This window comes from Carassius auratus, chromosome 37, assembly GCF_003368295.1.
Source record: "Carassius auratus strain Wakin chromosome 37, ASM336829v1, whole genome shotgun sequence".
Classification (NCBI taxonomy): Eukaryota; Metazoa; Chordata; class Actinopteri; order Cypriniformes; family Cyprinidae; genus Carassius; species Carassius auratus.
In genome coordinates, this window is record NC_039279.1 from 10454148 (window position 1) to 10475527 (window position 21380).

Consider the following 21380-nt stretch of genomic DNA (forward strand, 5'->3'; position numbering starts at 1 on the left):
TTGTATATGGCAGCAAACTAATGCAACTAATTAAAAAAGTTTTTGACATTTGACAAAATGAACACAAAGCAGCTTCTCTTATAATATATCGCATATTCTATCTTTACATTTCAATGCTAGATTTTAATTAATGGTATATATGGGTGCAAAAAACGTTTGCATGATCTTTAGTTGGTGTACACAATACATTTTCTTGTCAGTTTTTGCTATTTGACATCCGAATGAATGTGGTTTTTATAAATTAGGCCTTTGGGCCCTAAAAAGTTAAACTAAGTAAGAATTTATCATTTAGAAAAACTGAAAATATGAGAAGGGAATGAATAGGGAATAATAATGAGACTACAGTGGGTGCCATTAATCTTTTCTTTTTTTCTGGAAGTTAGCTGTCTCTCTGTCTCACTCTCTCAGTCGCTTTCTTTTGAACGGATTCGAAGATTAATGACAGTGAATGTGCCTGTCTTGCACTTCAGCAACACGATCACACTCTTGCTGGGTTTGTCTCCATCCCTGTATGAGCTGTGTGCAATGCAGAGAGTCACTGGAGTGTCTGAAGCACAGGCAGAATACACAGCACCAGAGGTTCACCCTGTTAACTCTTTTTTAATCCCATATTTAACACCTCACTTCTTGTATCTCATGTATTGTGTGTTATAATTTATGTGCAATGTTTTTTTAAAAAGGGACTGCATGGCCAGTGTCAGGCCATATGTGAAGCCCCGTGACGTTAATTTGATCATAAAAGATTAATGGGGCTGCCCAGAATGGTGTCTCTGTACCCGCTGTGTTGGATGCTGCTAATGATCCTAATTCGATACATGTCCCTCATGTCTGCGCAAACGACTGTTACTAGAAATCTTATATTTTGCTGTTTGTATAACAAGGTTTTCTAAATGTATGCCACAGTGACAGTTTTAACAGACAAAAAAATAAAATATTTAATATTTAATAAAATAAAAATCACACAAGATGGGTTTACCTACTACCTTTATATCCCCTTCCATAAAATTGATTTCTACAGCTTGTTTCCAGGTATCTAAGTGCCTTAGGAGCATGTAACCGTGCAATCTCTGCTAAACACAACTGAGTTCACACGCTCCAGGAACTTTTGACACTTTTTCAGTAATACATGAAAGCAATAAAACAGTTTCACAGACAAAATGAAGGTCTACAGACTTTATAAAGAGAGTCAATAATAGTACTGCAAAGTACACTGTACACACACACACATACATACATATACATATATATATATACACACACACACTACATTGGTGAAATTAATAACTGTATTCAGCAAGGAAGCAATAAAACTGATCGACATGTTACAAAATATTTATATTTTAAATAAATGCTTTTGTTCATCAAAGAATCATGACAATATGTGTTGTTACTACAAAAAAATGTTAAGCCGAACCAATGCAGGACAAATTCAAGATAAAAAATAAAATAAAAAAAGATTATTAGAACAAGCAAAGTCTTTTGGCGAAAGATGGATTACACTACAGAATTTGAGTTGGGAATTTTAAACAGAATCCTCCTGAGATAGAAGTAGAGATTTGTCATATTACTCTCCTCCCAGACTCCAACAGGCCAGTGAGGTCATTTAACCACTTCAAATCACCAGATAACCCTGTCCAATTGCAACTACTTGGAGACATATTAATTTCTGGAATAAAGTCGAAGGGGAAAGGCATTGCAATCCCCCGCTTTCCTTCAGTTGTTAAGTGCTTAACTTGCATTCTTTAAGTCAGATATATTTTCTATGCAACTATATAGAGGCCATTATTGACACCGGTCATTCTTAGAAATTGCTATTGTTGTTGACTACTATGATCACTTTAAAAGTGAACGAATCAGAAAAATAAAAGAAACTGAACCAGAAATAAGCTTTTTTAAGATTAAAATAAATAAATAAATAAAAACACTTTTAGGGACAACACAAATGAAATAGTTATAAAAAATGATCAGTATAAATTCTATCAATGTATATTAAAAACAAGCAGAAAAAAAATTATAAATTCTGACAAAGCCAAGGTTTGCATATGTTGATTAATAACTTTCAGTTTCAGCTTTTCTGATTATTTTGGATGTTATCCAACTTTGCTATAGTTAACCGCTACTTTAACTCTATGTTCCATCCTCTGCTGTAAAGGGATATTAAGGGAATATAAGAATGACTCCGTCATACAAAACTCTTTTATCACTTTGACGGGTGACGGAGATATATCTGTTATTTTCATGATGTGAATCAATGTCTATGCAAAGACCCAGTTTTCTCTCACTGAGTCATTACTGCACTGCATTCATCTGTTCTAGCGTCATCCAGTCATATTTGAGAATAATGCCAGGAATTGGGCAAATGGACAAAGATTAACACATCAGAATTGTGATTTCTGTTCAACTCAATTTTGTGCTGCAAGGAAAGGCTGGATTCCCCCAAGACATACAAGTCAAAAGTGAACTTAAGTCATGTCAGACAGATCATCAGTGTGGAGGTCTGATGTGATTAGAAGCCTGCTCTGAAATCGTCTGGATTTACACTGATGGAAGGATTACCATGAAAACAGGGAGATGGGATTTTTCAAAGTACATAAATCCCACAATAATCCCATCCCACAGCATTCCCTCCCACATCCAAACACACAAGTACACACACAGGTATAGCCCCACATCCCTTTCATAAACAGGGGTCGCATGAGCAAACAGCACTGGGTGAGATAATGTGTGCAGACATGGAGTAAAGAAGGAGTTTGAGCAAACCAAAAACTGGATGAGGAAGACAAACCCAGAGAATCAGTCACAGGTGTCAGAGAGCAAGGGGCAAAAAATGACAAAATGTGAGGAAAGTCACTTAAATAGAAATCTATCCTGAGATATCTATTTAAAATTAGGCAGCATGGAAGTAACAAATATTCATGAGCATTATAAAACAACTGAACAGAAGTACTCATTTTTTTTAATGACAGAAATAAAGCTACAAAACAAGGACATGCAATGATGCCTGGGTGATATATATATATATATATATAATTACTTCAAGCAATTAATGGATTTAAATAAGGAAATGTAAAATATAGTAAAGATATTATAATTGTAAAAATAATAATGATTAAGTCAAAATATAGATCATTTTCAATTATAGGGAGCATTCTTACAATAATAAACAATGAGAAAACGTATTTATTAAAATAATTGCAATATTCACAATCCTGCTTAATTTTAAATTGCCAAAAGCATCATCACAAACAAAGTGTGAATATTCAATCTATCGCCCAAATCATTTTCAGTTCCTGTCATTCTTGTACTTGCAGTGTTCTACCAATCATTTTCTTTCTAAATCAGCTGCTGCAGATACATTCATGGCATTATAGTTTCCAGACAGTAAGCTCTCATCAGACAAGCAGCAGTGCTTTATGGGAAACTTGACTCATCTAAGGGAACCAGCATTATAACAGATCCACTTGTTATGAATCATTACTGCAAACACTAACACAGAGTTGATGTAGGATGCGGTCCGCACCACACTGCTGATTAATATCTCTCTGACTGCCACTTTCCATGGGACTAGTCAATACATGGGAAACTCTATTGATCAGGAAGTTACATTCCAGTGTATATTCATGCCCTGAGAAAAAAACACACAAGATGAGTTTCCCATTGAACTGTGAAAAAGGTGAGAGGTCTTGGAAAAGAGACTTTGTTTTCTGTTGTGATCTGGAATTGCTATTAAAATCATTCATCCGAAAGTCGGCCATGGCTGATGAGAGTCTCTCACACTCCAGTGGGCGCATATGCAGGCAGAGATGTAACCATAGTGATATAAACCTACATCTTTCCTCAAGACCACACACTCAAACAAGACATGACATCTGACCATCATTTATCATGAACAAATGTATAAAGTATAAAAAATGTATAAAGATAATTTAAATCACTGCTCATTTAAAATGAGTGGATGTTTGTTTAGTCTTTTTACAAGTAGGTCTCAAGTCACCGTCACATTTGCAAAAATTTCAAATTTAACTATTTGAAAGCTAAAAACAAAGTTTAAAACCAAGCAGTTTTATGTTGGTCAATAGTTCAAATCTCCATACTATGGAAGCTTTTTTTCACCACAAAAAAAAAAGAAAAAAAAGGTAATAGTAACTTCTTTATCTCGATTCAATTACAATTCCGAGTTTATATATCACAATTCAGTTCACAATTCAAATAAGTCCGAATTTTATAATATAAACTCAAAATAGCCAGATTTAAACTCAGAATTGTGAAATGTAAACTTGGAATTATGAGCAAATAATCTTCATATATTGCAATTTTGATCTGAGAGGGGAAAAAAAGTTCACATTTTTGATACACAAAGTAATAATAATAATAAAAATATTATATATTTCCAAGGTGGAAAAAGGCTTTCATATCATATGAGGTTCTTAATGTTTGTAAATAAAAAAATTAAAAAGAAACACTGTTGATAGATTGTTAGTAAAATATTGCTCTGTAATGCTGAATTGGTTCATTTGCATATCCTAAGAATTCTTCGAAATTTTAAACCATTTTCAGGGAAAAGTGTGAGCAAAAATAATGGTTTCAACAGCTTGCTGAACAGTCACAACCTTGAGTTCCTAATTCATACTTCTTATCACTCTACTTCACACCGTATCAGGTAAAAATTGCCTTAACAACAGCAGAAACTAACATTGTAAAACAGCATACCAGTCTACTCATCTTCACAAAGGACATTTACTGTATGTCTTCCTGACAAGAAACAATATGCTGGTGAATTAACGCATGAATGCAAGTAACTTCAATGAATCATTTCCTTGGGAGAGGACACAATGGTCTGAAATGAATGATGTCAGGTGACAAGGATATAACAAGAGTGCACTAGTAAAAAGCACTGAGAGACCCCATTAACAGTGTATTTCGCAGGTGATGCAGGCCATGCACCATGTCCAAAAGCCTCTGTGATCATACACTCTTATGGCAGCAAAAGAATTGACTGCATGACCTTCAATCACAAGAGACAGATCATATCTATCATCAGATTTACCCTCAAAATAAATAGCCTTAAGGATTTACAGTTCCACAATAAAGCCTTAACTTTACTGCAAAATAATGATAAACTGATATAAACCATATACACAAGTGCAAAAACATGCCCCTCTTAAAATAAGTAAAACTATTTAAACAGCCAAAAAAAAAAAAAAAAAAACACACAAAAAAAAGCAAAAATTACTTGAAAGAAGTCTAAGTAGTCAGTAAAATATTATATGTATATAAATATGCAAGTAAAGAAATGTTTACAGTTCAGTTTTACCTTTCATTTGTTGCAGCTGTGTAACACAATGCATTTTCTCATGCCAATAAATAAATAATTATCTTCCAGAGCTATTCAAGATTCTCTAAAAGATTGACTTAAAACACTATTTAAGCTTCTACTGTGAAAATGTAATTCTTATCAAATTTAAAAGGTTGTGGTAAATAAACCTAACTGCAACATTTGTTTATCATGATCAAGTAAAATAAGCCATTTTAAACTTGCTTGAACAGTTAGAAGAAGATTATGTGGTTATTAAGAAATACTAAGCTAGACAGAGAACAAGGTTCGGAATGGATTGCACCCCATCAAAAAATAAATGAAAGAAAAGAAACATTTAGTTACAGATGTCTTGTTAATTACATTAATTCTAATATTTAAAAATCACTACAGGGTAGTCATTAATGACTTTAATATCCTCATTTACAAAATATGATTTCATTTGATGAATTATCAAAGTTTCAAGACTCTAAGCTTAATAGCACTTAATAGGAGAGATAATCTTTACACACTGAGGAAATACTGAGGTTAATTTTGATATAATTTTTTTTTTTACATTCTCTTCAATCTAATCTGGTGATCAGACAAAGTTCATATACAGGTTCTCTGGGCCTTACCACATAACATGATTGTGATATGTATGATGTGTCATGTTCAACTGAAGGATTGGTTTTACAAAAGTGGCCTTCGGGAACGGAATGGAATTGTAAAGCAGGTGGAGAGTGATCCATCTTTCCTGGTTCAGGCACCTCAGCAGTGAACTGACAGGAGGGCAAGGTGTGTGGAGTGCCATTGAAAGTACAAGGACAGCTCATCTAACTCCTTTAAAAAGCTCCGGATGGCATTTTAAATGACCTTAAATGAACTGTCAGAAAGCTGATGGGCTCTATGATTCTCAGACCGCAGGAATCATGAGCTTACGTGGCAGGATATTGACAGTTCTCTAGCAGAAGCTGTCAATAGTCAGGCCACCCTCCACTTCCAATCTCCAATCACTTTGATCAGCAATCATGAACTGCAGGATGCCTATGCCTACAGGCTCACATACATAATGCTCAACTTAATTAACTCACAATCAGGGTCACTGGAAAATGAGGTATTTTGTGGTTGGTAAGGTCAATGTGACACTGACTTTGTTCAGTTGAGGCATATCTCAAAACTATTTTCAATCATACTGTAATTCTTACTTACCTATGAAACTTTTTAATATTTAAATCATTAGAATAACAAGAAAAATTATTATTTGATTCTCAAACTACTAAGTTAAAGAAAACACAGTCAAAAATCATACTAATATTAAGACTGCATCAAACATGAAACAATGCATGATATAAAATGAATTAAGCAGATTTCATTTTTAGTGATACCAGAACCTTCTTGTGGCAGAAATCACTTTTTGAAATGTTTTAAACTATTTGTCTGCATAGTATACCAAAGAAAGCTGACCTAAATCCTTAGTTTCAAGCATCTGCCCTTTTGCTCTGTGTGACGGATCGACTGCCTGCCTAACCTTCTATTATTTCAGTAATTCCACTCAAATTGTGAAACTCATTTATTAAATAAATTCAATCCACACAGACTGCATTAGTTTAAGTCTTTGGTTCTTTATATTATAATGATTTTGGCTCACATTTAACAAAAACCCACCAAACCCATCTCAACAAATTAGAATATGGTGACTTGCCAATCAGCTAATTAACTCAAAACACCTGCAAAGGTTTCCTGAGCCTTCAAAATGATCTCTAGTTGGGTTCACTAGGCTACACAATCATGGGGAAGCTAATCTGATCGTTGTCCAGAAGACAATCATTGACACCATTCACAAGGAGGGTAAGCCACAAACATTCATTGCCAAAGAAGCTGGCTGTTCACAGAGTGCTGTATCCAAGCATGTTAACAGAAAGTTGAGTGGAAGGAACAAGTGTGAAAGAAAAAGATGTACAACAAACCGAGAGAACCGCAGCCTTATGAGGATTGTCAAGCAAAATCGATTCAAGAATTTGAGTGAACTTCACAAGGAATGGACTGATGCTGGGGTCAAGGCATACAGACGTGTCAAGGAATTTGGCTACAGTTTTTGTATTCCTCTTGTTAAGCCACTCCTGAATCACAGACAACATCAGAAGCGTCTTACCTTGGCTAAGAAGAAGAAGAACTGGACTTGGAGCACTTCATGCTTCCTTCCGCTGAACAGCTTTTTGAAGATACTGATTTCATTTTCCAGCAGGATTTGGCACCTGCCCACACTGCCAAAAGCACCTAGAGTTGGTTAAATGACCATGGTGTTGATGTGCTTGACAGGCCTGCAAACTCACCAGACCTGAACCTCATAAGCCCCTTTCACACTGCACGTCGGACCCGCAATATTTCCGGAACATTGCCGGGTCGCCTTCTGTGTGAAATCAACCACGTCCCGGAATTGATTACCGAATTGAACCCGGGTCGGGGACCTAGTAACATTGCGGGGTTCGACCCGGGACGAGCGCTGTATGAACAAAAGCCAGATCTAATTCCGTATCGAAGTGATGACGCGCGTTATCGCGCAACTCTTTTACCGGCTGTTTTGAAGGAAGATCAACATTCGCGACGAAAACATATGTGCAAACTGTAATGAAGCAGAGATCAGTTAGTTACTCACTTTCCGCGCTGACGCCGAGATCGTTTGCTTGCTTCAGTTAAAGTATAACGTGCCTAGCATTGTCGACTTGTACATTACACGTCACGCGCTGATGTCACGTGTCGTTACGGGATCTTCAAGGGTTGTGTGTGAAAGCACGCACATATACCGGGTCATCACTGGCAGTGTGAAAGTGCCAAATCTAGCGACCAGGGAACAATTGCAGGAACACTTTACCCCTGTATTTGCCAGAATGGCAGTGTGAAAGGGGCTATAGATAATCTATGGCGTATTGTCAAGAGGAAAATGAGAAGCAAGAGACCAAAAAATGCAGATGAGCTGAAGGCCACTGTCAAAGAAACCTGGGCACTGATCACCTCCATGCCACACTGAATTAAGGCAATAATTAAAGCAAAAGGAATGTGAAGCACGTGGCTAATAAATGTAAAATGTATTGGTTGAAGGGGATGTCATTTGACATCACTAAAATAAAATGTTGTTGGTTGAACATTAATATTGAATTTTAAACATATTTTTCTTAGCGTCATTTAAAATTACGATATCCCAGATATAGAGGGCTTATTATCATCATCACCCCATCACCCCATCATCAACAAATATAATACTTGCATTGCAACTGAGATATTACAGGAAGTAACATTGCAACATTAGGTCACAAATGTGAGCGATATAGTCATATTGCGAGATATAAGGCCACAATTTCAAGACAGAAATAAAGTCTCATTCGAAGTTAAGATATTACAACATAAATTACAAGACAAAAATCGCAGTTATACCTTTTTTTTCTTTTACTCCGAGACATAAACAGACTTTAATATTTTAATTTACTCCACAATCAGACTGTTTTCTGCTTTTTCCTGATGGATATCTTTCTGGATTGAGCAATATTGTTTGCTGCACTTCCCCTAGAGCACTGTGGCTATGTATAGATCCGTCACCTCTTGTGCTGTTTGCACATGGGAATAATTGTCTCTTGAATGCACACTGTCTCAGATTCACTCTGGTCTGGAGAGAGCACACTCATGCTAATGCATATCAACTGATACAAGGCTCTAGGCTTTTGAAGCTGTGAGTGTGAAAGGCAGACAGGGATTTTATTTGCCATTCATTTCAGATGAAATGAGCAAATGTGTTTTTGAATAAGTACCTGGAAATGCATGACTTTACTGCTGAAGGAACTCGGTCTGATTCTCACACATTCTGTTATAGGGTTGTGACTACAGCACCACCTGATGGAGGCGAGGGCATATGCTTATGAGAATAGGATTATTGTTATGGAAGACTTGCTAATGGAGAAACATAGATTTGACTTTGTTGGGTTTAAAGTTGAACTGATCCAAGGGGTCATTTTCCAAACTTACAACTAACATAAATGAGTGCCATGAAGTTCTAGATCCCATGGCATTGTCCCTTTTTTCTTGACATTTCACAAATCAGTGACAAGTTGATACAACTGTTGCTAAGTGACACAATTGCTTTGCAGTCATGAGGGATTTTTTTCTGTCCTGTCTGACTTTAGAGTAAAGCACATTGCTTTGCAGGACTCCAGCAACAGATATTCACCTCATTACCAACACTGGACTGGATATTAATATCTGGCTGTCAATAAGAGCTTGATATGTAGCATTTCCATGTTTTCTCTTCCATTCAGAAATGGAAGAGACTGAAAACTAGGCTACTTGAGACTGCAACAGCAATGGGGTATATTGCTGATTATTGATTTAACTCTGAAGTCGGAAGTCAGAACTGTGATTGACGTCACCAAGTGGACCATGTTACAGTAGAGAAGTCAAAATCTCAAAAAAAAAATCTAATTTGAGTTCACTCATGTTAGCATTAACAGTGTTAGCAGAAATAGAGCATTACATAGCATTTTGTAACTGCAGACACTCACATACACCATATAACATGTTCACAGATAGAGGTTGGGCAGTAATAAGTGTATGACTCAATAATGACACAGGAATACAACAGAAATGTATATTGTAGTATTTAAAGTGGTCTCTTGTGCACACCGGGAGAAGCCATCTTGAATTCTCAACTTGGGGTTGAGCGAGGCTGACCGAGTTCCCGAGAAGGAACATTTTAAAAACCTGACATGGAGCTCTGAATTTCCTACCTCTGATAACAAATCGAATGCAGCATATGTCGAACACCACCCGACCAAACAGGTCTCATTGCACTCGTTTGTTGTGTAAAGTGTTTATAGCAGTATTCCATTTTAATACCTGAATGTTAGTGAGAAGGAAAAGTTGAATTAGCCATCTCCATATGATGGACATCATTATGCTCATCTTTGGGATCTCCTTTGAAATTATCTTGAGTAAAACAGTTCCATATTCAATGAAGCACACAAAAAAGACCTAATTCGTAAACAAGACTCGTTTTACAGAATATGGAAGTTGGCGCATAACCCAAAGGCTTCTGTAGATGCCGTGATGACGAGAACTTGTGACAGAATTAAGAGATTTCCACAATGCCAGTTTAAATGTGTACAAGGACATTTTAATCATTCAAACATTGGATGAGGATAATACTTTCTAGTGCGCATGTGTCAAGTGCCTGTGCTTACACCAGTGTTGGGGAAAATTACTTATAAAGGTAATGCATTACAATATTGCGTTACTCCCTAAAAAAGTAACTAATTACGTTACTTAGTTACTTTTATGGAAAGTAATGAGTTATGTTACTTTTGCGTTAGTTTTTAAATATGAGCAGAGCTTGATTTTTCTAAATATAAGAAGTTCTATTTATGGCCAAAAAGTGTAATGAATAAACCTCAGGCTAAAGGAAAAGTAAATCCACGTCATTTTTAGCATGAAAACAAAATTGGACCAACATGAGGGATAGTAAATGACATTTTTGTTTTGGGGTGAACTGTTCTTTTACTGCTCATTTTAGGTGGAAGAATTTACATATACTGATACAGCATTAAATCCTTAAGTTTCCTACTATACAGTACCTCTATTCACCCTATATTTGGGAAAATAGGTTGAAGTTCCACATGAACCTCACAAAGAGGGTGACCACCTGCTAATAAGCCCAAGGGGGGACAAGGGGTATTTTTCTGAGGGACAATGTGGGACACCTTGCGCAATGGTGCCCCCACCCCATGGGCAGACTCACTGATAGTAGTTTACCCATTTCTAGCATGGGTAAGTATATTAATAATGCCATATTCCCTTAAACATGTGTAATTGCTGATGTATGCTCATGACAGAATTGACAGATGCACTTCCACTTACGATTTACTTTAGCTATTTTATTTATTTTTCATTACAATTTATTCACTATAAATAAATTATAATATAAAATTATAGGATTAAAATGAATTGTAGTTGCTCAACACCACAGGAACAGTTAAAAAAAAAGTCTAACATCACAACTCGAGGGAAGGGAATTCACTCATTCACTAATCCCTATATAGTGTATGGCAGTTGAGTTCACTATATCAGGAAGGAGTGAACAAATAAATAAGTGAACGGATTCGGACAGTGAAGATTGTTTTTGCCGCTATTTAGCATACAAACATCCTCACCTGGCCCTTATAGTCCAATTTTCTGTGAATAAACCTGCTGTGAGATACAAACAAATAGATAAATAATGAAAAACTCAATGAACCAGTGGGCCAAAGAAGTCACGATTCATAGTCAGTCAAAGAGCATAAAAATATCCCTCAGGTTTGTATTCCTCCCTTCCTCCTGTGTGAGGGATATTTTTAGCAACTCGAGGCGTGTTTCATTGAGGCGGCAGACCCACTCGTCTGTGGCTGAGCGCACGTGAGGCTGTGGCACATGTAGGAATGAGGAAGAGAAAGGGAGGGGAGATGGATCAAGTGCGCATCCAGAGCTGAATCACCAGCTATCGCATAACCTGGCTTTAAACAACTCCAAATGCTTTTGCAAGTTATTCTCACATCAGTGTTTCACAAGAAAACAGCAGAAACGTGGTCACATACACAACATTGTAGTAGGTTAACCAATAGTCGATGCAAGTATGTTTTTTATGTGGTCTTTAAAGGGTTCATTAATTGAGAAACCCAACTTTCCTTGATCTATTGACATAAGAGGTCATTTTGGCCAAGGTATAATGTCATAGTGTGACAAAAGACGCCTCTTCCACATCACTGCCTTTTTAGCACTGGAAAAGCACAATCTTTGTATCGCCTCCCAGTGGGCACCTTGATGTCAATTTGACGTCAAATATTAGACAAGATTTGATCAAGATGCTGCAAAACATAATTTCAAAGTCAGATTATACATCAAGTCCTTCCAGTGGTTAATTGGTGAAAATATTAGGTTCATCCCATACTGAAATTGATTATGTAAGTATATGGGCCAACATGTTTGACATTGAGTTGACATCAAATCAACATCATGTTATAGGCGTTCAGTTGATGTCATATTGACATCACATTGATATCAACCCAGCGGGCAATTGATATCAAATAGACATCAAATTGACATCAAACATAGTCATCAAATAAATTTTTTTTTTCTTCAAAATGCATCCATTCGGCATGTCATATGTTGTTTGATTTTTGCATGTCTTGTAACTTCTGGGACTTCTGTGGTAAAAAACATATAAACAACAACAACAAAAAACTATTCATAAAATGAAGGCATAAATTACTGACAATGAAAGTTTACATTACAGGTTACATTTTTGCTGTAACCACACATTAAGTAAGTGTTGGTGCAGTGGATAAGACACATGCCTTTGGTGTGAGAGACCCGGGTTCGAATCCACTGTGACACACCAATGTGTCCCTGAGCAAGACACTTAACCCCTAGATGCTCCAGAGGCGTGTGACCTCTGACATATATATAGCAATTGTAAGTCGCTTTGGATAAAAGTGTCAGCTAAATGAAATTGTAATACCAAGTGTATATGGTATTACAACTACATGTTCATTTAAGAAAAATTTACAAAATTCTGATATAAACCAGTGGATTTAATAAAACACGTCTTGCATTTAATACTGTTTTGTCATTATTCTTGTGGTCTAGAATAGGACATCAATGTGTTAAAAATGTTTTTAAAAAATGCAAATCAAATGAATGTCAAAACTTGACGGCAATTTAATGTCAAGTTTTGACATCGATTTGATTTGCATTTTTGACCAGTTCTTTGATGACTATGTTTGACGTCAATTTGATGTCTATTTGACATCAATTGCCCACTGGGCTTCCTTCTTATCCGAACATCAGGAGAGTTAAGGTTGAACTTTATTTTTAATAAATCGTGGAGTGTGTTTCCCTAGAGCAACACTAGCTATTTATAGTGGTAAATTCCATTTAACTTTTGTTAAAGACAGAACTTGCGACCATAGTTGCTTTTGGGAAATGCTCCCCAGGTCGTTTGTTTGGTTCATTTTACTGCAGACTTAATTTTAAACAATTCGACATAGGATTTTAAGAGATTGAAAAAAAAAAAAAAAAACCAATGCTGTGGTGACTTTATTGGATCCTACAGTAATGTTGCAACAAATGTGAGTGACAATGTTTTTATCCTGTGTCACTATTGCTTTGTCGGTTACAGATAGTTTTATATGTAGGCCTACTGACTATTTATATGTTTTTAAATCATAGCAGCGTCCATCTGTGAAGAAAACCTGGCAAACAGACATGCAGAATTGTACATAATTTAAATTAATACTTTGTTTAGACAAAACTGCGTATTATATCCTATCAGCTATAACTGTCTGTAGCAAGTCCATGCATCTAAAATTTATTTGCCAGAGCCACTGAAATGTACTAAATAATGTGAAATATAATATGTGTAAAATGCATAACATTAACAGCTTTCAGCATTTTCAGTTAAACCCTACTATAATATAATGATAACCTTACCTAATAACTACTTCACATTTAAACAGAATAAATATAATTGTATATGATTAATTACCATGCTGTTGCAGGCTGTAGTGTCCTTGGCTGCTGAGGTGCAGGTTTGTTTTGTTTTCTGATTCGGAAACAGACACAGGCTCAAGCATTTATGAATTCACCGGTGGCCATTTCTCAACATGAGAAGTTTTCGAAACAATTCCACATGTGTAATGAGACGGGTGTTGAAACTTTAATATGTAAAAACTGTTAGCCAACTGTTGAGGATCCTCTTCCATTCCTCCTTGCAGATCCTCTGCAGTTCTGTCAGGCTGGATGGTAAACATTGGTGGACAGCCATTTTCAGGTCTCTCCAGAGATGCTCAATTGGGTTTTAGTCAGGGCTCTGGCTGTACTTGGCCACATTCATCTTTCCCTCGATTGCAACTAGTCGCCCTGCCCCTGCAGCTGAAAAACACCCCCACAGCATGATGCTGACACCACCTCCATGCTTCACTGCTGGGATTGTATTGGACAGGTGATGAGCACTGTCTGGTTTTCTCCACACATACCACTTAAAATTAAGGCCAAAAAGTTCTATCTTGATCTCATCAGACCAGAGTTCTTCAGGTGTTTTTTAACAAACTCCATGCGGGCTTTTCACGCTGAGGAGAGGCTTCCGTCGGGCCACTCTGCCATAAAGTCCCGACTGGTGGAAGGCTGCAGTGATGGGTGACTTTCTAAAACTTTCTCCGACCTCCCAACAGCATCTCTGGAGCTCAGCCACAGTGATCTTTGGGTTCTTCTTTACCTCTCTCACCAAGGCTCTTCTCCCTGATAGCTTAGTTTGGCCGGACGGCCAGCTCTAGGACGGGTTCTGGTCATCCCAAGTGTCTTCCATTTAAGGATTATGGAGGCCACTGTGCTCTTAGGAACCTTAAGTGCAGCAGAAATTCTTTTGTAACCTTGGCCAGATCTGTGCCTTGCCACAATTGTGTCTCTGAGCTCTTCAGGCCCTTTGACCTCATGATTCTCATTTGCTCTGACATGCACTGTGAGCTGTAAGTTCTTATATAGACAGGTGTGTGGTTTTCCTAATCAAGTCCAATCAGTATAATCAAACACAGCTGGATTTAAATGAAGGTTTAGAACCATCTCAAGGATGATCAGAAGAAATGGACAGCACCTGAGTTAAATATATGAGTGTCACAGCAAAGGGTCTGAATACTTAGGACCATGTGATATTTCAGTTTTTCTCTTTTGATAAATCTCCAAAAATGTCAACAATTCTGTGTTTTTCTGTCAATATGGGGTGCTGTGTTTACATTGAGAAAAAAAAAAAAAAGAACAATTGGTTATAACAAATGGCTGCAATATAACAAAGAGAGAAAAATTTAAGGGGGTCTGAACACTTTCCATACCCACTGTATGTAGCACCAACTCATAAAAAATAAAAATAAAATAAAAATAAAAAACTAATTATTGTGATTTTTATTATAAATACAACTTTGATTCATGTTAGCAGGTCCTCAACCCAAGCGCTACAGTACACTGCACCACAATGGTAACCCCCAAAAACACTAACAAAGCAGAAACTGATTAAATATAAAAAATAAAAGCATTTTAACATTAACAACTCTCCCAATTGTATCTTTAATAACAAATGCCTAAAATAAGATTTTATTTCAACATTTACTCTCATCCTGCCCTGTGCAAAGCACTTCAACACATGTAAAACATTTTATGTAATTAATTAGGTAAAGTGGTTGTAAAGAATTGTGGTGGATTAACTTAATTTATAAAGTATAATTATATAAGTAAATTGAAGTATCAAATGTTCTTTTTGGCTTTCTTAGTTGAAACATGTTCTTTCAAATTGTGATCCAATGTTTTTTATCACATCTATTTTGATTAATATGCATATATTTAAAAGTTGTAGCGGTATCTGTTTGGTACTCTTTTTTATTTATTTTTTATTTTACCTGTAGTGTTTTGCCTTAAGGAAGATGATCTGAAAGAATTCAAACACCAGGTCTAACTTGAATTTTGTTAATTATATAAACAAACAACCTTACATCAGATATAAAGACATTTACTTGCTTTGATGGGAAGACTGGATTATTTTCCTTACTTGGATCTCATTCAGCAAAATGAACAAATCTTTATTCGAGGCATCTGGCTCCTTTGATCAGAATTAAATTAAAATGTTACATTTTCAACAGCCAATTTCTCCAAACATGTCTACTCAAACAAACTTTGATCATGTTCCACATTGGAATAATGTGATTATTACAACCAAATTATTATAAAATATGGTTTAGAATGTTTATTTTGTGTTATTTTATTGTCTTATTGACACAAATATTTTCATCTGGCCTTTAAATGTCATTTCAGGGTTTGTTTACTGACCGCGATCAAGTTTGGGTCTTGTTAAGTCTGGATTCTTATCTGAATCAAGGATATTCTCTGAACCACTGCTCTGTTTGACTGTAATTGTTTTAAGTACTGGACTTTCATATTTGTTTTTTTTCTTCCCAGAAAACAGGAATGCCTCTTTGCTGAAAAACTAAATAATATAAGTACATTTGTGTTCATCTGTTTCCCTCTGGCAACTTTGAAAAGGGCATCCCAAAACAGCAATCCACGCACAATAACAAAAAGTTTTGTTTTCCTGAATCCAGAAATGCTGTGTGTTAAAGAGTTCATTTGAGGATTTGCTAATATTTAATTTTTCTATCACTGTCAATTACCTAAACTAACTAAACTAAAGAGGAATGTGCAATGTGCCCTTATTTATTTTCAGGGTTGAAAACCACTGAGCACTTGTCAAAAATGAAAGCATTCCAGGAACAGTTCTACCTGTAAGAAAAAAAAAAAAGTCATATTTTCTTGTGCATAAATAGGCCATCACAATTTTAACTCATAAAGATACATGAAATGCTGTATTTAACCATAGACTCGCTGAAGGGGTGTCCTTCACTGTATTAAGAATGTTCTAAGAATGTTATTTCTGTACCTTTACATCACAAAAACACTGTTGAAAGTAGAGTAAAAAATAAAAATACTCATATTCAGAAGACCATCTACTGTATACTGACACCTTGTGGAGCTAACTGTCTAAACAAACCAAAGTTGTGCTCATATCCTCTAACCTGTTATTTCCAGAATACTTCAGATTCTGTGAGGATTCTTTTTTCCTGGTACAGAGGCAACCACACAAAAAGGATTTTTTTCAGTGGTTCTCAACCAGCAGGCTATGGCCCATAGGGGGCCTCAGCAAACTTAGAGTATATAAATAAATATATCGAATTGTTAATATATTAAAATAATGTAATTTAAATAAAAATGCTGAAAAGCTGAATACACATTTTCCTCCATTCTCTAACTATTGTTTTTATTAAAACAAACAATACCTTTCTTAAAACTTAATTTACGTTTTAGTGGTTAATTTAATAGATCAGTGTCTGTTAATAAAAAAGTTTGAAAAACAAATAGCTTTCTCATAATGGTAAATATGATCAGTGCTCGGGGGCCCTTATAGTCAAAACGCATGAGAACAAGGTTACATGGGTTAATCTAGAAAAACTAGATCTAGAAAAACATACAGGATAAACTTTAGAAATTGTAAAAAAAAAAATTCTTCTACAATTTAATAAAATAAACGTGAATAAAACAAAGATTACACAGCACTAGAAAATATTTCTACTAGTAGTTTTTCTATTTCAAAATTTGATGTCTATTTTAATGTGCTCTATATTTGTTTGTGAAATTTATTAGCAATTTCTGGGTGCAACTCGTTTCTACACAAAATATTTTTTCAGTGAAGAAAAACTGAAGGCTGTAGTAATGTCCAGCCTTTTTGATAATTTGCTTACTGTACTGTATGCGTGTGAGGAGTTTCACAGTTTGTCATATTTTGTATAATGTTGTATACCAATTTGAAATACACTACAGAAACATAATCATGACCACCGCTTTTATGATATTATATATATTTTGTCTATTTAATTTTGTGGGAGCTTCCCTTGACGATTAAAATAAGCTGATTGGGAGGAATCGGTCATTGAGAGCTGCAATGAACAGCTTGAGACACACCAAGTAGCTGCTATACCTTCTCAACCCATGACACGGCTCTTCTGTACTTTAAAGGTGCAATGTGTAACATTTACAACGATCTATTTCCAGAAATGCAATATAACATACATAACTATGTATTCCGAGGTGTATACAGACCTTCCTTAATGAACCATTTTGTTTTTATTACATTAGATTGAGCAATTTCTATCTACATACACCCTTACATGGAAGAGCGCGTTTCGTCACTTTGTTGTTTTTGTGAATAAACTACAGACACAATGAACAAGTACATTAACATTCGCAATACCATCAATTTATTTAATAATTAATAAATAAAGTAAATATAATTCCTTGATTTACCTTTGTTAATAAAATCTCATTGCTCTGTCTTTACCGACGACATCTTTACCTGCTTCTTCCACCGTAGCTTCTCTAAAGGGAGGGGTGAGCGGGGAACTGAGCCATTGGTAGCAATTCACAACCTCACCGCTAGATCCTTCTAAAATTTACACACTGCACCTTTAATGTCTTTAGTAGAATTAATACTGCAAACACAGCAGTTGCATTTGTGTAATAGAAAAAAGGCATGATGCAGATGGGAGGATCGGTGGGAGGATTTTGATAATGGTATACATTAAAATATTTTATATAGACTTTGTATCATCAGACAAAAACACTCAGACACCGAGTGTAGGCGTTTGTGCAGCGCCCCTGCTGGAGTGCATTGGTAATAACTTTATTGCAAAAATACAAGTTCACTCAACCTCAAGCCTTTACAAATGAGTCCCAAATGGAAAACCTTGAAATGCCATTGCACTTTGAGAAACCCTCCTCCTACCAGCTACAACTCGCATTCAAAGGCTGTTAACTGTACAGACATCAATAAGTAAAGATTCAACATTTCAGCAGGAAATCATTTTCATCCCCAGTATATAGGAAGAAAAGAGAAAAATATTTGATTTTGTCCCAGTCTGACTCTTTGCTGGTAGTTCAGGAGAGCGCATTTTGCATAGCATACTCGTACATCACCATTGCTACATTCTCAAAAATCCTTTAAATGAAAGGAAAGATGAATAAATGAAAAAAACATATCTTTGTGTTATGGCCAATCTTTGGTTAAGACAAAGTTAAATAAGATCTAGATCTCTTTATGTTATATCTTTTATAATCATTTTAATTTCAGCACTCAAAGGCTTTTAATGAAAAAATAATACATATCACACCACAATATGATTCGAATTAAAAGTTTAATACTGCACTGATCATATTATATTGTGATACGAAACATCTGTTGCTCAATATTGGATTTCCGTTAATCACAAATCGCAATATGTTTATTTGAATAACAGTATGAAAGTATTCCTTGTTCAAGGCCCCACATACGTAATACTGTTCACATTTCAGGCTAATGAAGCTTTGCATAAGCTCCATCTATGCTATCAGAGCCAAACATTCTTCAGCTGTGCTGATTAAAGTAAAATCTAGAAATAATATAGATTCTACAACAATCGAATGGGATGAGACCCCTCAACTATTACAGGCCTGAAGATCCATCATGTGCCAGACTCATAGCTGTGGATTCAGTGTCACTCACTGCAAGTTAATCAAGTAAATAAACAATAAAAAGGAAGCTTAACTTGGCATATCTCCCTCTATAAATGGGAGAACTGTCAATGGAATTAAAATAGCAGTTTTTCTCCAGCTTTACACTTCTGAAGTGTACTATACTTGTCTTAATGCAGATAATAATTATTACCACTAGAATTGATTAACATTTCATAATGTCATGACGTAGTTTCTCCATTCCTCTGTATATTCCTTAAGATGTCATCGTTTTTATGTTTTTTATTACCAATAAATTCATTTGTTAGTGAATGTTCAGTCAAACATGTACACATCCTTTGCCTGTAACACGAGACACAAAACAGCTGTGTGCTACAGGGAATGCCCGTATCAGAGAAGTAGGAGGAAAAAGGTTAGAAGAAACAGTCTGGTTTCACGCTCCACGGCAGGGCCGCAGATTTACATTCCTGCTCTGACAAAAAACACCAGAGCTGAGAGATGACACCGTACAAAACATCTCGATTTACTTAGTACATGTTGAAGTATTTCGTATCTACATGACATTAACCAAAAAATTACCAAAAAACATTTGCAGGAGAGTTGGGAAAAATGTTGAGCAAAGCAACGACAATTCTGGTTGGTTTGCTGAGAAATTAAATCTGTGGGACAGGCGAGGAGGATTTTTTAATACACTATCAGTCAAAAGTTTGGAATAATTAGGATTTTCCAATGTTTTTGAACAAAGTCTCTTAAGCCCACTAATGCTACATTTATCAGATTCAAATACTATAAAAACACTATGAAAAACTATTACAATTTGTTTTAGATTTAAAACCCATTTTAAAGTGAAATTTAATCCTGTGATTACACCAGGAGTGTCACGCAATCCTTCAGAAATCATTCTAATATGCTGATTTGGTGCTCAAGAAGCATTTATTATTATTGTTATCAATGCTAAAAGCTGTCATGCTGCTTAATATTTCTTTTGGAATATGTTGAAGTGGAAAACAGCTGCTTTAATTGAAAGTAATATTTCACAATATCACTGTTTTTACTGTATTTTTGATCACATATTTCAAGAGACATAGGAGACATATCTCAAAAGCATAAAAAAAATCTTAATGATTCCAAACGTCGGACCAGTAGTATAAAAGAGGGCAGGGATACAATAAGCCCCTCCCCTTTTACCACCCAACACATGCACACACGCATACACACAAACACACATTTATCATCTAGAGCAAGGAGGTACTGTGGGTTTCTCCTCTGCAGTTAATTCAATGCCGGAGTTAATTAAGTTAAGTGCTCTGGATTGGATGGCTGACTGTGAAAGTCCGAGTCAAGACCCCACACTTCTATCATTGCATGCTGCCTTTCTGACCAAAGATCAGTCACACACACACACACGCCTCAGCCCCAAAAAATCACGTCAACCCAGTGCTTTTAAATAAAAAAAGTTGTCTCTATATCCGTCATGCTGTGGAACGAGTTTCAGGGCCTTTTGCATGGAAAGATTTCCCGACTAGAGCAGGGCAATAGAAGGGCATCCTCCCAGGAACAATACAGAACACAGGGTGATTGAGGATGGCATCAGGTCTCGGGACATGCTCCTTTTAGTTCTCCAGAAAAATTGTGAAGAGAATGGAATGGTGTGTGCAGAAGGGTTGTCCAGGGGAGCAAATGCATCTTTGGAAACGTTCCGGGCTAGAGGACTTGGTTGTGTCCAAAGCCAATTGGTTGGGGGGAGAATTTCAGAGAGGATGTCTTCCAATACACCTCACTGCTGGACCGTAGTGCTTCCGACTGGAGAGAGCTTGACGCCGGTCAAACACAGCCAGAAACTCGGAGAACCTCTGGAGACGTCCTGCAGTGGGGTAGGATGGAGTGTGAAGGACAGGATCCAGACCAATCAAAGAAAAAAAGCAACAGCGCTTATTCAACAGCAGGAAATTAAAATGAAGCG

The 21380-nt window shown here is 36.1% G+C and overlaps 1 pseudogene; it reads right to left on the reverse strand.

The window, feature by feature from the left end:
* Positions 1 to 18574: 18574 nt before the first annotated feature.
* The window catches only part of LOC113056154 (inactive ubiquitin carboxyl-terminal hydrolase 54-like), a 105405-nt pseudogene continuing 102599 nt past the window's right edge, over positions 18575 to 21380 (reverse strand).